Below are 8,949 nucleotides of genomic sequence, written 5' to 3'. Positions count from 1 at the left end.
GATGGAGCATCCAGAGCATGGACTCATAGAGACAATGTGGGGAGTTTTTTATGTGATGTAACAATATTAACGCTTATATCTTACAGATGATATTTTCTCTACTTTTCTTGGTTTAGGTTGAAGATCTGATGTATATAAAAGTTGAGGTGAAAGCAGAAGAAGAAGAGGCGTATGTGAGGGATGATCAGCAGTCTATGGAGGAGGATGGAATAACGGGGACATTTATAGAGGAGGACACTCCTACAGAGATCAGCACAGGTGGGTCATGAACACTAAATCCATTCCTCCACCCATACTGCTCACTGATTGGTCCAGAGTAGGGCGGGGACTGGGTGATATCAGCCTGTAATCCCCTGGTCACTTTCCTGAGCTGTGTTCCCCGTCCTGTATTCCTGGATTTCTCTCGGATAATCTTCCTTCTCTGTGCTGCAGACACAATTTATGTCTCTAGACTGGATTTATGGAGGTTCTGGGGTTCAGCTGGCAGCAAAATGTTGATTTTCACCATAGACATTGCAAGGATTCATCCTATGTCTGTAGCCTTTAAATGTCTTCAGTAATTTCTAGCCTCTGAGCTCAGGAGAAATAAAGCTCCGGACACCGAAGTGTGCAAACTAAATCTCTGAAAGTTTAATGCATACTAGCAGTTTTTACAAATTCAGAATGACCAATGATATATTGCACTCTTAACGAGAGAGATAACGACCACAAATGACTGAAGACCACCATATAAGTCAGTTCCGTTTCTACAGAATAGAAACTGAATTCATAAAACAAAGTTGTTACAAGTGACATATAAACACGAAACTACAGGTGAAACTCGAAAAATGAGAATAAGGTGCATTCATTCATTGATTTCAGTGCAGCAACTTAAAAGGTGAAACTAATATATGAGACTCATTACATGCAAAGCAAGATAGTTCAAGCCGTGATTTGTCATCATTGTGATGATTATGGCTTACAGCTCATGAAAACCCCAAATCCACAATCTCAGAAAATGAGAATATTCCATGCAATCAATAAAACACGGATTGTACATAGAACAATATCGGACCTCTGAAAAGTAGAAGCTGCATATGTACTCAGTACTTGGTTGGGGCCCCTTTTGCAGCAATTACTGCCTCAATGCGGCGTGGCATGGAAGTTATCAGCCTGTGGCACTGCTGAGGTGTTATGGAAGACCAGGATGCTTCAATAGCGGCCTTCAGCTCTTCTGCATTGTTCGGTCTCATGTCTCTCATCTTTCTCTTGGAAATGCCCCATAGATTCTCTGTGGGGTTCAGGTCAGGCGAGTTTGCTGGCCAATCAAGCACAGTAATCCCACGGTCATTGAACCAGGTTTTGGTGCTTTTGGCAGTGTGGGCGGAGCCAAGTCCTGCTGGAAAATGAAGTCAGCATCCCCATAAAGCTCGTCTGCGGAAGGAAGCATGAAGTGCTCCAAAATCTCCTGGTAGATGGCTGCAGTGACCATGGACTTAATGAAGCACAGAGGACCAACACCAGCAGATGACATGGCTCCCCAAACCAACACAGACTGTGGAAACTTCACACTGGACTTCAAGCATCTTGCAGTGTGTGCCTCTCCATTCTTCCTCCATACTTGGGGTCCTTGGGCCTCTCCATTCTTCCTCCATACTCGGGGTCCTTGGTTTCCAAATGACATGCAAAACTTTCTCTCATCAGAAAAGAGGACTTTGGACCACTGAGCAGCAGACCAGGTCTGTTTTTCTTTAGCCCAGATAAGACGCTTCTGATGTTGTTTGTTGTTCAGGAGCGGCTTGACAAGAGGAATACGACATTTGAAGCCCATGTCCAGGATCCGTCTGTGTGTGGTGGCTCTTGATGCACTGACTCCAGCCTCAGTCCACTCCTTGTGAAAGTCCCCAATACTTTTGAATTGCCTTTTCCTGACAATCCTCTTCAGGCTGCGGTCATCCCTGCTGCTTGTGCACCTTTTTCTTCCACACTTTTCCCTTCCACATAACTTTCTATTAATGCTTTGATACAGCACTTTGGGAACATCCAACTTCTTCTGCAATTACCTTTTCAGGCTTTCCCTCCTTATGGAGGGTGTCAGTGATGGTGTCAGGTCAGCATTCTTTCCCATGATTGTGATTCCTACTAAACCAGACAGAGAGACCATTTAAAGGCTCAGGAACCCTTTGCAGGTGTTATGGCTGAATGAGCTGATTAGAGTGGGACACTTTGAGTCGAGAATATTCCACCTTTTCACAATATTCTCATTTTCTGAGTTTGTGGATTTGGGGTTTTCATGAGCTGTAAGCCATAATCATCACAATGATGACAAATCACGGCTTGAACTATCTTGAACTCGGCTCAAAGTGTCCCATTCTAATCAGATAATTAAGCCATAACACCTGCAAAGGGTTCCTGAGCCTTTATATGGTCTCTCAGTCTGGTTCAGTAGGAATCACAATCATGGGAAAGACTGCTGACCTGACACCATCACTGACACCCTCCATAAGGAGGGAAAGCCTCAAAAGGGAATTGCAGAAGAAGTTGGATGTTCCCAAAGTGCTGTATCAAAGCATTAATAGAAAGTTATGTGGAAGGGAAAAGTGTGGAAGAAAAAGGTGCACAAGCAGCAGGGATGACCGCAGCCTGAAGAGGATTGTCAGGAAAAGGCCATTCAAAAGTGTTGGGGACTTTCACAAGGAGTGGACTGAGGCTGGAGTCAGTGCATCAAGAGCCACCACATACAGACGGATCCTGGACATGGGCTTCAAATGTCGTATTCCTCTTGTCAAGCCGCTTCTGAACAGCAAACAACATCAGAAGCGTCTTATCTGGGCTAAAGAAAAACAGACCTGGCTGTTGCTCAGTGGACCAAAGTCCTCTTTTCTGATGAGAGCAACTTTTACATCTCATTTGGAAACCAAGGACCCCGAGTATGGAGGAAGAATGGAGAGGCCCAAGGACCCCGAGTATGGAGGAAGAATGGAGAGGCCCAAGGACCCCGAGTATGGAGGAAGAATGGAGAGGCCCAAGGACCCCGATTATGGAGGAAGAATGGAGAGGCACAAGGACCCCGAGTATGGAGGAAGAATGGAGAGGCCCAAGGACCCCGAGTATGGAGGAAGAATGGAGAGGCCCAAGGACCCCGAGTATGGAGGAAGAATGGAGAGGCCCAAGGACCCCGAGTAGGGAGGAAGAATGGAGAGGCCCAAGGACCCCGAGTATGGAGGAAGAATGGAGAGGCCCAAGGACCCCGAGTATGGAGGAAGAATGGAGAGGCTCAAGGACCCCGAGTATGGAGGAAGAATGGAGAGGCTCAAGGACCCCGAGTATGGAGGAAGAATGGAGAGGCCCAAGGAGCCCGAGTATGGAGGAAGAATGGAGAGGCACAAGGACCCCGAGTATGGAGGAGGAATGGAGGGGCCCAAGGACCCCGAGTATGGAGGAAGAATGGAGAGGCACACACTGCAAGATGCTTGAAGTCCAGTGTGAAGTTTCCACAGTCTGTGTTGATTTGGGGAGCCATGTCATCTGCTGGTGTTGGTCCACTGTGCTTCATTAAGTCCAGGGTCAAAGCAGCCGTCTACCAGGAGATTTTGGAGCACTTCATGCTTCCTTCCGCAGACGAGCAAAAGGGGCCCAAACCAAGTACTGAGTACATATGCAGCTTCTACTTTTCAGAGGTCCGATATTGTTCTATGTACAATCCGTGTTTTATTGATTGCATGGAATATTCTCATTTTCTGAGATTGTGGATTTGGGGTTTTCATGAGCTGTAAGCCATAATCATCACAATGATGACAAATCACGGCTTGAACTATCTTGCTTTGCATGGAATGAGTCTATCTCATATATTAGTTTCACCTTTTATGTTGCTGCACTGAAATAAATGAACTTTTCCACGATATTCTAATTTTTCGAGGTTTACCTGTACACCATTCAGCACCCTAATCAATTCCTGGACGTATCTTTCTGGGATTAATTCTAAATCACCTGACATAACTACCAAAGGACCTCTTGTCCAGGGGGTGGGGAATGGCCTGCCCATAAGAATTTCAAAGGGGGAGAGCTTGGTGCCTTTATGTGGTGTCATCCTCATCTCAGCCAGAACAGCTGGCAAGTACGCTTCCCATCCCTTCAATGTCCCCCCCTGTTGCCTTCCTTAGTTTTTCCTTCAGGGTCCTATTTGCCCGTCCTACCTGACCAGAACTCTGTGTGGTAGAATATGTGGAACTTCCAGTCAATGCTCATCAGTTTGGCTACCTGTTGTGTAACCTTTGATGTAAATGCTGGTCCTTTGTCTGAGTCTATACTTACCAGACATCCCCATCGAGGGATGATTTCTTTGCAAAGGATTTTAGTATTGCTCCTTGCATCCTCTTTGTTACAAATGCTTCAGGCCAGCGACTAAAGCGATCCACTATCACCAGCAGAAACTTGCCTCGTCCACTATTAGGCATGTGTGTGAAATCAATTTGAAGTTCCTCAAATGGTCCACTAGGCGGCAATAGCTGATGATGTCTAACCTGATTGGGGTTTCCACCATTGTTTCTGATGCATGTAACACACGCCCTATTTGTTCTTGTGTCTGCTTAGTAAGATTTGGAACACAAAATCTTTTCTTTATTTCATCTTTCACTACCTGCCAACCCCGATGTCCTATGCCATGGAACTGCGCCATAATGAGAGGAGCGCTGTGACGTGGGAGTCCTAGGATACCTCCTTTTGACATTAGACAATTACATCTCATGTCAACTCCTTCTGCTGCCAGTATGCTACATCCTCTTCATTTCTGTATATTGCAGCTCCTTGAGAAGAGAATGTTCTGGTAACATAGGTGGATCTAAAATGGCCAATAGACATTTGTGAGTTTACAAGAGGTGTTGCTGTAGGCGGCATTTTTAGCAGTGCAATCAGCAAATGCCTTGCCTTTGGCTACAAAATCAGAGGAAGATGTGTGTGCCTTACATCTAATTCCTGAAATGGACCTAGGATTATGAATGGCTTCCAAAAGATTGTTTATTAGGTCCGCATGTGATACTCCTTTTCCATCTGCAGTGGAGAATCCCCTTCTCTGCCATATTTTACCAAAATCATGGACAACTCCAAAAGCATACCTAGAATCTGTGTAAACATTCACATCTTGATTCTCACAAAGTTCACAAGTCCTTGTTAGTGCAATCAATTCTGCAGCTTGGGCTGATTTGTGAGTGAGGGGTAATGCCTCCTGAACAATGTCAGGTAACGGGACCACTGCATACCCTGGTATAAAGGTATCATCAGAAGGTCTGGGACAAGAACCATCTACAAATATGTCCAGAGCTTCCAGAATGGGTGTTGTATGTCTATTCTGGGAGAGGTATCTTCATGTATGACCTGAACACAATCATGTTCCTTGGGTGGGTTGTCAGCCTGGGCTGATTTGTGAGTGAGGAGTGATGCCTCATGAACAATGTCAGGTAACTGGACCACTGCATACCCTGGTATAAAGGTATCATCAGAAGGTCTGGGACAAGAACCATCTACTAATATGTCCAGAGCTTCCGGAATGGGTGTTGTATGTCTATTCTGGGTGAGGTATCTTCATGTATGACCTGAACACAATCATGTTCCTCGGGTGGGTTGTCAGTTTCACCGTTTATCTCTAGCAAATAATTTAACATAGCTAAGGGAGCTGAATTAGAACTTGCATATTTCACTTCCAAATTTGCAGTTGATGTCAAAATCACTTGATAACCGCTTGCCCTTTGTGCTGTCATGTGCTGCGTAGTGAGGTTCTTAAGGACATGTAGTATATGATGTGTGGTGTGAAGGATGGTTTTATGTCCCAGAGTCACACTCATTGAGTCTTCCACTGCCATGGCACAGACGGCCAGGGCTCTCAGACATGCCAGCATGCCCTGAACCGGACTTGGCACTACTTTTGAAAAATAGGCTACTGGCCTCGTGTCCTCCATGATCCTGAGTGACCACAGCCGCCATGGTTTTACAATTGTCATGAGCATACACATGAAAAGCAATATTGTAATTCGCTAAACCCAGAGCAGGAGAGGAAACTAATGAGGACCTCAAGGTTTGGTAGGCATTGTTGGATTCTTCGTCCCATTCAATAAGGTCTGAAGCCTCAGCTTTCGTGTGCTGCCTGAGTATGTTGTCATAATGGGAGCAGTCAGGTATCCATTAGAGACAATAGTTGACTATGCCAAGGAAAGAGAGCAGTTACTTTTTAGTTTTTGGGCGGGGTAGACCCATAATGGCTTGGATCCTGGACTGGCTCACCATTCTGGTGCCTTGTGACAGAGTGAAACCCAAGTAATCCACCAAAGTTTGACAACATTGTACCTTATGCCTTGCCACCTTGTGTCCCTCTGTACCCAGAAAATTTAACAGACATATACTGTCCTGCCTACAAGACTCCCTGTTGGGTGAACAAAGTAACAAGTCATCCACGTACTGGAATAATGTGGAACCATGGCGGGGTGCCCAACCCTTTAAGGATTCTTGGAGGGCCATGGAATATACAGCCTGAGAATCCACATAGCCTTGGGGCAATCTGGCCCAGGTTAACTGTTTGTTGGCCAGAGTAAAACTTAACAGTAGTTGTGTCTCTTCGTCAACTGGGATGGAAAAAAAATGCATTGCTTAAATCGATCACAGTATAACACTGCGTATCATGTGGAATGGAGGTAATCAATGAGGGCACATCTGGGACAATGGGTGCAATTAAAATTAATGAGATTGTGAATGGCTCTGGGAACTTGCACTAAACGGTACCATCAGCTTTCTTCACTGGATTTACTGGGGTGTTGTATGGGGAAACCACAGGTTTCAAAACACCTTCTCTACTATTGGCGTGATATCATCAATCTTTTCTTGTGACAAAGGATACTGCTTTTGGTACACTGGACCAACTCCAGGTTTAGGTCTGGCCTTGTAAGGTGTACAGGGAATGTACCCTACATGTAGCTTACTGTTGGCCCAGACTTCAGGCTTCACTTTGTCTAAATCTTCCATGCCCACAAAACAGTGAGATGACTCCATGTGCACCCCTCCCTTCTCACTTACTCTGATTGTGGCCTTGAATTTTCCCAACAGATCTCTGCCTAGCAAATTCACAGGGCATCCTGATATTATCTTGAAAGAATGTTTCACTATGGAACTTTTCCCGTGAGAATCAGAAACACACAAAGGGGGAGTCTCCCAGGTTTTGGCACATGTCCCAGTGATACCAATTGAAGGTTCACATTCTACTCTTGTTCCCTCATAATGATCCTCCCTTAAACTGGACCTGCTAGCTCTCGTGTCAATTAAGAAATCCATTTTTGTGCCATCGACCATTAGTGTAATTTGGGGAAGCTGATCATGGCTTGCAGTCATTTGGGGGAATGCCAAAAAAGGTGTAATCATAAATATACCTTCTTCATTGACTGCCATGATAACATTAATTTTACTAAGTAAATCTATTCCTAACAGACTATCTGGGCAATCAGGGATTACAGTAAATTCATGCCAAATAATCTGTTCCTCTCCTCTTTTGTCAGGGTTCCCTTGCACAAGCAAAGGGGAGTCTTACCAGTTGGGAGAACTGCTCCACTAATTCCCATCGAAGGTTCACATAATAAGAGTGGTTCCACATCATTTTCTTCCTTTTATAACTGAATGAGTTGAACCCGTGTCAACTACGAATGCTAATATTTTTCCTGCTACCCTTAGAACCATTAAAGGTTCCTGTTCAGGAGTATGTGAGACAACTGGACATGTGAGGGAGCTATTACCTTCGGGGCAGATCTATTGTGGACCTTGGTTCTGCCAACTGATCGGGTACTTGACGGGTGGATTTCTGCACTTTGTCTCCTGTGGTATGGATTTGTTCCCTCTAAGTTGTGGGCAATCCTTCTTCCAATGACTTTCCTGTAATCTTTTGGTCTCCCATCTCCTCTACCTTTATATCCTTTTCTCTCCCTGTTTCCATTTCTACCTCTTTCTCTGGGATTGTAACTATGTTGTAATCCCTGAAAATGTGCTTTCTTGGTGGATTTGGGAACCTCAAAACATCCAGAGGCGTCTTTCTCCATCACTTGCTTTTCAAACGTACCTGCATCCATCTCTATCCAGTCTGAAATAAGCTGTCTTATTACCAGTGTAATTTCAGGTGTGAATCCTGCCATCAAGGTTTGGATATATATATATAATGCCCATTTCTGCACTAGCCATATCCATCCCACCTTCTTCCTTCCAAACTTTCCTCAATCTTTTCACAGGCTCTGTCACCGTCTTTTGTCCCTTGCTTACAAGCAACAACAGTTGCTAACGATTTCCTACTTTCCCATATTCTCTCCATCTCGGCTGTCACCTCTTCCCATACTTTTTTCTGAGTGTCTTCTTTCAGCCATGTATGAGTGGCTGCCAGGGTTCCAGGATGAACCAAAACATGTATGGTAGACACCTTTGTCCAGTCAAACCCCGAGTCCATGTCATATCCTACAATTCCATCAATTATTCATTTCATGTCCTGTTGTGAACACTGTCTGCCTCGGGTGGCTCTCTTTAAATAATTTATGCAGGCAGTTGGATTCTTTCTGGGGTCTGGACTATTCTTTATGATGTCATTCATTCGGTCATATCCATGGGTTTAATTACGATATCATTTCCCATCACAATAAATGGGAAAGCTAAATTTTCTCCCTTTTTCACTTTTTCCTTTTACATTGCTTCTCAAAGTTTTGTCATTGGGGGCTGCAGTCCTCTTTGTAGATGTAAGTGTAATGGTTAGTGGACTCTAACCATTAGACTGCCATCTGATCTGTCTCCTTCTTCTTCCTTGGGACTGCCATCTGATCTGTCTCCTTCTTCTTCCTCGGGACTGCCATCTGATCTGTCGCCTTCCTCTTCCTTGGGACTGCCATCTGATCTGTCTCCTTCCTCCCTTCCTGGAGACTGCCATCTGATCTGTCTCCTTCCTCTTCCTCGGGA

Source organism: Staurois parvus, unplaced genomic scaffold (assembly GCF_062004578.1).
Source record: "Staurois parvus isolate SC_StPar_1 unplaced genomic scaffold, SC_StPar_1.0 ptg000222l, whole genome shotgun sequence".
NCBI lineage: Eukaryota > Metazoa > Chordata > Amphibia > Anura > Ranidae > Staurois > Staurois parvus.
The sequence above is the reverse complement of the archived record's forward strand: the minus strand, read 5'-3'. Positions refer to the sequence as shown.